At 50.1% G+C, this 8621-nt stretch overlaps 1 long non-coding RNA gene across 1 annotated transcript in view; it reads left to right on the top strand.

Annotated features, from left to right (window-relative positions):
- Window positions 1-4173: 4173 nt before the first annotated feature.
- The window catches only part of LOC116096799, a 27784-nt gene continuing 23336 nt past the window's right edge, over window positions 4174-8621 (top strand). Inside the window, exons 1-2 of the long non-coding RNA XR_004121117.1 lie at window positions 4174-4445; window positions 5691-6261. This is a non-coding gene — a long non-coding RNA (uncharacterized LOC116096799). The remainder of the gene's footprint in view (window positions 4446-5690; window positions 6262-8621) is intronic.

The following is an 8621-nucleotide window of genomic DNA, read 5'->3' as shown; positions in this document are numbered from 1 at the left end:
AAAAAAAAAAAAAAAAAAAAAAAAAAAAAAGCCAAAAAATCAAAACTTTTTAAAAAAAAATTTGTGACAGGGTCTTAGTCTGGAACTTTCTTTTTCTTTTTCTTTTTTTGATTTTTTTGAGACAGGGTTTCTCTGTATAGTCCTGGCTGTCCTGGAACTCACTCTGTAGACCAGGCTGGCCTCGAACTCAGAAATCTGCCTGCCTCTGCCTCCCAAGTGCTGGGATTAAAGGCTTGCGCCACCACTGCCCAGCTAGTCTGGAACTTTCTATGTAGACTGGGATGGCCTCAAACTTGTAGAGCTCCTCCAGTCTCTGCCTCCGTAGCAGTAGGATTCCAGACACGTGAGACTACACCACACTTCGTAAGTCCAATTCTTTTTCCATCACTCAGAAGTCCAGCTTTCCTGATAAGCCAGGGATTGAAGCTTCCCCTTTAATTTTGTTAATTGTTTTCATTATGATACTCCTTAGAGGAGACCTCATTACTTAGGAATGGTTTAACCCGGCAGAGTGCAGCCCTTTCCCTGTTCCAGGAGCTGTGTTTCCACTAATCCAACCTAAAACGATTCCTGTTCCAGAGCCCCGTGTGGAGAGACAACCAACCCAACCCCTCACCGCCTTCCTGGTCTTGTGCTGGGGTTTTCGTGTTTATGTTCCTTCTGTGACTCTGTCACAACACGCCCATGAGCTTCTTTTCTGCATGACCTTGATCCTCAGTCTTTGCACTGCACTACAGATCCAAAGTGCACACATGCTACATTTATTTTTCTCTCACCTTCCATCACCTCCTCTCTTCCCACTTTCACTTCCTGACGCCTCTCTGGTCCACCATAAGAGTATCCACGCTGTTTTCCAGGCAGCTCGTCTCTTTTTTATCAAGTAGTAGGCATGTTCCAACGCATCACTGTGCCACTGCCCAAATGTGTCTATCCTGGTTAGCTCTTAGAATGCAGACGCTGACAGTCGGACGCTGGTTTCCAAGACACTAATCTGATTTGGGAACGCTTCCTCTGAGCACATCTCAAATTTCACTTCCTTGAAGTTCCATAGCGAACAGCCTCGCCTAGTCTAGGAGCTGCTGCTCATATAGACAACCTTCTCCATGGAAAAAAGTGGTGAATAGACGCTGTTCATTCCATGGACAGTTAAATGAGGGTCAGCTTAGGTGACAAGAAGCAGCTGGAAACAGCCGGTATTCAAATCCTAGAACTATTGTTCTCAGCCTCTGTGTTCCTGGTAACTGCTCCCACTCTAGAATGGTGGCGGCAACCGAGGCCAACCCTTGGACCTGCTGTGAGGAGTTTAGTCACTGAGCATTTAGAACAAGGTCTAGCTCTCACATGTTAAAGCAGCTATTATTATTACTATTATTCCTCCGAGGTGTAAAAGGATTTAAAAGTACAACAGAAATGAAGATTATTTCTGCCAGGCTTTCCTGCTTGTGTCTTTGCAAGCCTTGGTGTGGTGGTGGCTTCATACAGAAGCGGACATTCAGAGGGAGGCTCAAGACTCATTTGTGAATGAATGCCCTCAATCTGGGTCTAAGGAGAAGGAACTTGGGGCAATTGTTATTTAAGAGCAAGAGTAAAGGCCAGAAAGCCTGGAATCTACCAGAGCAGAGCCCCAGACTTGGAGCTTCCTTCCCAGCCTACTGGAAAACAACAGAGACCACAAACAACAAACCCATTTCAGGCAGAAATAAGCAAAGGTGGCTTCTAGCGGGCTTCTAGCGGGACTTAACAAAAGTGGGCTAACAGGTTAAAGTCTCCAGATTTTAAAAAAGGAAGAAAAAAAAAGAAAGAAAACACAACCTCTCCTGTCCCTTCAAAACTCCCCTTCCTACTTCTTGGTCATAGAGCTGTTTAGTATGGAATTCTAGAAAATGTCAAGGGTCCCACAGACTTCTATACTTTGTTCCATTGCTTGGCTCACGGGTAGACTACACTAACATATAAGAAATTAGTTTAGGTTGTGTCAAATCACCTTAAAACACATTAAGTAAATGGGAAGAGCCAGAACAAAAGAAAGCGATTAAGCTGGTTTAACCGCATTCAACCTCTCTATGCCTAATCCCCCTTCAGGGGTTCACATTAAACAACAAATTCGGTTTCTTGGCTTAAATCTTTTTTCTTAAAAGAACACTTTCTTGCAAGTGTGATGTTTGTTTCCCCGGAGACTGTCTTTTCAGTCCCCGGGAAAGAAAAGAATTTACCTGACTGGGTTGCATTTTAGGACAACATCGAGTAGAAAACGGAAACAGAGGGCGATGGGTTATACAATTCTTGGAACTACTGAGACATGGAAAGTGTGCGATTGTTCAGCCCCAGAAAAAGGCCAGTTACTGACACCCGGGTTGAGGACTTTATCCAGCAGCGAATTAAATAAGGCTGCGAGAGAAAGAATAAGGTGTAATTAAGTCGGTGTTGTTCGTGCCTGCTTACGGGGCCTGGCAGCAATTTGGTTGAACACCCTTCATCTTGAGAAATTTATAATTTGGCAGTAAGTTGGCAGGAACCCAGCTCAATATTGCAAAATCTGGGAAATGTCGAAATGTGGCTGGCTCACTGAACTTTTCCGGGGTCTTTCGAATGTTTTTTTTTTCCTTCTCTTCCTCTGGATTCAGAGAGCAGCGTGCCTCTTCAGAGAAGGCCACGAGTTGTGTGTGTGTGTGTGTTTTTAAAGCGCAGTCATGAGGGCTGCCATCATCAACTTTCCTGACTTCGACCTTTGTGTGCACACTGGGGGAGAAAAGGGTTTCAACTGCAAAAGCCGAGTTCGCGCGGTTGGTAGCCCTTAAAAAAAAAAAAAAACCCACAACCAGTACTTTGGCTTCCGGAGTGAGAGCCGCGCCACGCTTCGCCCCAGCCCACCCCCCGTTGTTATTTAAAAGTCCGAGAGAGGTCGCCAGGCTAAGTGACTTGTGGCCAGCTCCGGCTGCCGGGGGGCCTAAGTCGCTCCCACCGGCTTCTCCAAAGTGGCTGCGAGTTCTCGGGACGGGAAACCGGCCAGATCTAGGACGCCGGGGCTGCGGTTCCCACGGACGCGGCGCCCCCCGACGGCGAGCGGCAGGGGGCGGCAGCGGGCACCCGTTGTTCTGGAGGCGGGGTGGGGCGGGAAGCGCCCCCCACCTCGGCTTCCGCGCCCTCCCCTCCCCCGCCCGCCCTCCCTCCCGCGGGCAGCGAGGAGGGCGGGGACGCCGAGCCCTCCCCCGGGGAGGAGGGGGCCTGCCCGGCGCGCCCCTCCCCCCGGCCGGCTCTCCTGGCGCCCCGAGGCGGGAGTTTCCAGGAAGAGCTCGGAGCGCGGCCGCAGCACCGGGCGCACGGACACGTTAAATAGTCCCTCCGCGCGGCCTCCTTAGGAGGGCGCTCGCCAGCCGCCGGTGCCGGCCCCAGTCGGAACCCCGGAGAGCAGGGGCGTGGAGGCCCGGCCGCGGGGACCTGGGGGCCGAGGGGCCGGCGAGGCCACTTTCCGTCCCCGGGGGAGGGAGAGGAGAGGAGGGGGCGGCACAACGAGTTCCGGCCGAGGTCTCGGGCGCGCCCGGTGGAGGGAAGCGCGCCGCGCGCTCGGAGCGCTCGCGGAGTTCAAGTGGGCGGGAAAACCCGGAGCGGACTCTTCGGAAACGTGGCCAGGCGCTCCCGCCCCGCTCTTCGTGGGGGAAGGGAAGGGGTCGACAGCAGGCCCGGGCCCGGGATCCCGAACCCCCCGCGGAAGAGACAGGTGTCCGCCCGTCCCCTCTAGGGGCACCCCCGCAGGCCTCGGGGGCCCGGGTGGCGCGGCGAGCGAGGGCGGGGCGGCTCCTCCTCTCCCAGCGTGCGCACCGTCGGTGCTGGGCGCGCCGCGGCCGCGAACCTCCTCCGGGCCGGCGGCGCGCATGCGCGCGGTGGGAGCGCGCCCCGCCCCTCCCCCCACGTCCCTCCGCCGCCACCTCCAAGCGTCCCCCGCCGCCCGCGCGCTCCTCGAGGGGAGGTGGCCGGTCCTTCCCGTCCACTGACTAACCCCTTCACCCCAGTTTCGCCCCGCCTCCGCCCAGCTCCGGTGTAAACTCCGCTGCCGAGGGCTCTGCTTTCGCATTCCCGCCTCCGCCCTCTCTCTCTCTCTCCCTCTCTCTCTTTCTCTCTCCCTCTCTCTCTCCCTCTCTCTCTCTCTCTCTCCCTCTCTCTCTCCCCCTCTCTCTCTCTCTCCCTCTCTCTCTCTCTCTCTCTCTCTCCCTCTCTCCCCTCCTCCCTCCCAACCCCAGAGCACTTCCTGCAAACTGCCGGGCTGCGCTGCTGCTGTTGCTGCTGCTTTCCGTTGCGGGCGCGGCACCATCCTGTACCCCGGCTCCCCCTGCCTGACCTGCTCCATTTTACAGATGGGGAACTCAAGGTCGACCTCTGGAGGTTTTGTTTGTTTGTTTATTTGTTTGTTTTCCAAAATGAAGCACGGGAACTGCCGTGCTGGAAAGGTAAACCTCGACTTTCCAGAATATAAGCGACTTCAAGCTGCAGTCCTGATCTTCCTGGGAGGGACCCTACTGTCTCCCTGGTCTACAGCAGCCCAGTTGGCATATGCCAGGGAAGCAGGTGACCCCAAGTCACGTCAAAGACTTCTAATAGAAGAAAGGAGAGTTATTTGGCAAAGATTTTTGTTTGCTTTTGGGGGTAGTCTTAGCCCAGGCTGGCCTCGAATTCTACCTCAGGATGACCTTGAATTACTGATCCTGCCTCCCATGTCCCCTGTGCTGGGAATCCAAATACGGGGCCTCGTGCTTGCTACCAACTGAGCTACATCCCTGTGTTTAGTCATTTTAAAACATAATCTGTAATATTTCCTCTTAAATTTTATAATTTTGTTATTCTCTCCGCTCGAGACTAAGAGACTATTCTTTTGAGTTTTTTAAAACACTTAAAGAACGTGCTTCCCCAACAACATGAATCACATCATTCGAGAGACATAAAAGACTCCACATATGGCTCAGGCTGATCTTGAACTCATGATCCTACTACCTCAGCCACCACATCTGGCTCTATTTTACCTTAAGAGGTAACTTTTCTGTTAGTACTGTTAGTCTTATGTTTTGGGACACTCCCAAATCCCTAGTGTCAGTTCTTCCTTGGGCTTCAGGCTCTAGTTAGCTAAAGTCCATAAGAGATTTGCAAGAGAATTGATGAAAGCCAAGAGAATCCTGAAAACATTAGTTCTGTAAACTTGTGGGACACAGCCAGTGGTGGCACACGCCTTTAATTCCAGCACTTGGGAGGCAGAGGCAGGTGGACTTCTGAGTTAGAGGCCAGACTGGTCTGCAGAGTGAGTTCCAGGGCAGCTAGGGCTACAAGAAAGAAAAAAAGAAAGAGAAAAAAGTGAGATTAAAGGCATGAACCACCATATTTTCTTGAGACGGTCTCCCACTGAACCTAAATTTTGCTAAGTCAACTAGATTGGCTAGTCAGGCAAGCCCCCAGAATCTTCCTGTCTCTGTCTCCTTGTTGGAATTACAAATCCATGACAGTGCTCCTCCTGCAGGCTCTGGGAGCTGGAATTACAGATGTGGGCTTCCATGGCCAGCTAAGGAAATCAAACTACTTTTTGGCCAAGCTGCATGTAATTTTTTTTCCCCTAGAGAAAAGGTCTGGGACTGACCTAGGCTATGTAGCTCAGGCTAACCTTACAGCACCTTCAACCCCCTCACCTCAGTTTCCTGACATTACAGATGTTCACCACCATGCCTGGGATCTGGTGATTTTACAGGATCTGAAGAGTCCATTGGGCTTCTGCTTAGCCTTCAGAGCCTGCTGCTGGATTCCTAGTCTGCAAGCCGACGCTTTCGGGGTCGGCGCTGGAAATAATGTAACTGGGTTTTCAGCTCAAACCTATTTCATTTCTAACATTTAAATTCAGAAGTTAAATTGGAAGAACGTCAAGAACATTGTCTTTCTTAAGTAAAATGAAAAAATTACATATGGAAAATATATTACTTCTGATTGAATCCAGGGATAATTTCCAGAACGCCTGTGTGTTATTGCATTGATACTCAACCTACAACAGTGTCTCAGAGACATTAGAGTCACTTTGCTGTGGTTTATGCAGCACGCTGAACCAGGAGAACGGGCGCTCTGTGACTCCTGAGGGGAATTACATTGTAAGACTGAAGAGGCTCCTGTCTGCAGCTTCATCGCTCTAGAGACCGAAGCGGGAATATTGTCAGGAGTCATGCTTAGCCTGTGCTGCACAGCGAGCTTCAGGCCAGCCTGGGCTACAGAGTGAAGCTCCCAAAAGAAGAGGTATGCACAGGGAGGGCCAGTGAGATGGCTCCTTTCTGCCAAATATGAAAACCTGAGTTGGATCCCTGGAACCCACGTGGTGGAAGGAGAGGACCATGTCCTGCAGGTTGTCCTCCCACCTCAACATGTGTGTTGCAGTACCTATACACACTCAAACGATATACACAGACAAACACAAAATGAATTAGAGAAATAGGGCTCAGCTGACACAGCTTATTACCACCCGTGCAGGAGCTGATGTGAATTCCCCAAACTCGAAGTGAGCAAACACGTGTAAGCCCATACTAGGAGGCAGCATGAGCCTCGGGTCACGGTGAGCCTAGGTCAGAGTGAGAGACTCTGGAAAACAAGATGGATGGCATCTGGGGAACTATCCCCTAGATGGGCCTCTGCCTTCTACAGGAGTGGAGACACATGCACCCATACACACATGAAAACGCACATAGCTCTCCACACACACAAAATAAGATTGACAGGAAACGTAACACAAGCATGACAAGCTAGCTGTCAGCTTCTCATGCCAGGATCCAGGCCTTATCATGACCTCTGTCTTGCAGCAGATCATTAGTGTAGGTTTTGTGTCCGAGCTGAGCTGGATGTCTTTACTCATTAATTTATTTAGCTTCTGGGTATTGGACTCAAGGCTCCATGTGTGCTAGGCAAGTGCTCTTTCCTGCTGTTCTATTCCCAGGTACTTAGTGTGCCATCTTCCTCCCCTCCCCCCAGACCCTCTCTCTAAGCCAAAATGTTACCATGTAACCTAAGCTTCTGGAGCCAGGCGGCGCAGGCCTTTAATCCCAGCACTTGGGAGGCAGAGGCAGGCAGATTTCTGAGTTCAAGGCCAGCCTGGTCTACAGAGTGAGTTCCAGGACAGCCAGGGCTATACAGAGAAACCCTGTCTCAAAAAACCAAAACAAAACAAAAAACCCTAAGCTTCTGGTTGCAAACTTAATATCCTTTTGCTATGATAGCTAAATGCTGCAAGCGATACAGGCATCCACTCCAACACCAGTTCCTCAAATCTGGATTCCTCTCCTCTGCTCCTTCCCCTCCCCACTCCTTTTTAACAGGGTCTCTTTACTTTGTTGTTCAGAAGAACTAGAATTCACCATATCCCTGACTGGTCTTGGATTTGTGGCAAACCTCCCCGATTGTCCTACCAAGTCTTGTTTGGTTGATTTTTTTTTGGGGGGGGAGGTCATTTTGAGACAGGGTTTCTCTGTATAGCCCCAGCTGTCCTGGAACTCACTCTGTAGACCAGGCTGGCCTCGAACTCAGTAATCTGCCTGCTTCTGTCTCCCAAGTGCTGGGATTAAAGGCTTGAGTTACTACTGTCCGTCACTCTACCAAGTCTTATGATCACAGGTGTGCACTCTCACACCCAGATAAGCGGGGACTTTTTGGTTTTTATTTTGAGACAAGGTCTCAGGTAACCTAGGTTGTGTTCTAACTCATTTTCTTTTTGGTATGCATATTACATATTTGTGTCTATTTATGTGTGCATTTGCAATGTATGTGTGTGTATAGAGAGACCAGAAGTTGATATTGGGGTCTTCTTCCATTTCCATCTCCTATCTTTTGTGGTGGTGGTGGCTTTGGTGTTGTTTGTTTGTTTTTTGTGGTGGTGTTTTGTTTTGAGATGATCTCATTATGTAGCTCTGGGCATCCTGGAACTTGCTATATAGACCAAGGTGGCCTGGAACTTAGAAATACACCTGCTCCTGCTTCTGAGTGTTTGGGTTGAAGGAGTACACCACCACCACACCTGGCTAAATCAGGGTTCTTAACATTTCCATTTCTCTAGTCATTTTGGAAGGCCCAGTTCACTAGATGCATAGATACATGAAGTCTTGCTATTACTAAGCCTTCTAAAAGACATGCTGGCCACTGTCTTTGACGCTGGTCTTTATTTTATCATTGCAGTTTTTCCTTTATTATTACACACACACACATCACACACACACACAACCACAAAATCCTTGTAAGGGCAGGCGACAGCTTGCAAGAGGCTGTACTCTGCATCTGGGATCTTGGATCAGGTTTGTCAGCAAGCACTCTACGAGCCACCTCATTGGCTCATTACTCCATTTTTCTTTTCTTTTTTTTTTTTTTGGGGGGGGTGGATTCGAGACAGGGTTTCTCTGTGTAGCCCTGGCTGTCCTGGAACTCACTCAGTAGACCAGGCTGGCCTCGAACTCGGAAATCTGCCTGCCTCTGCCTCCCAAGTGCTAGGATTAAAGGCGTGCGCCACCACCGCCTGGCTATGATTGGTCTTTCTTAACTTGAGCATCTTAAAGCCATTTCTCCTTTTTCTCACACCTATGTCTTTTTGGAGTTATATTTAGCTTTTCTCCACTGCT

Source organism: Mastomys coucha, unplaced genomic scaffold, assembly GCF_008632895.1.
Source record: "Mastomys coucha isolate ucsf_1 unplaced genomic scaffold, UCSF_Mcou_1 pScaffold18, whole genome shotgun sequence".
NCBI lineage: Eukaryota > Metazoa > Chordata > Mammalia > Rodentia > Muridae > Mastomys > Mastomys coucha.
The sequence above is the reverse complement of the archived record's forward strand: the minus strand, read 5'-3'. Positions and strand labels throughout refer to the sequence as shown.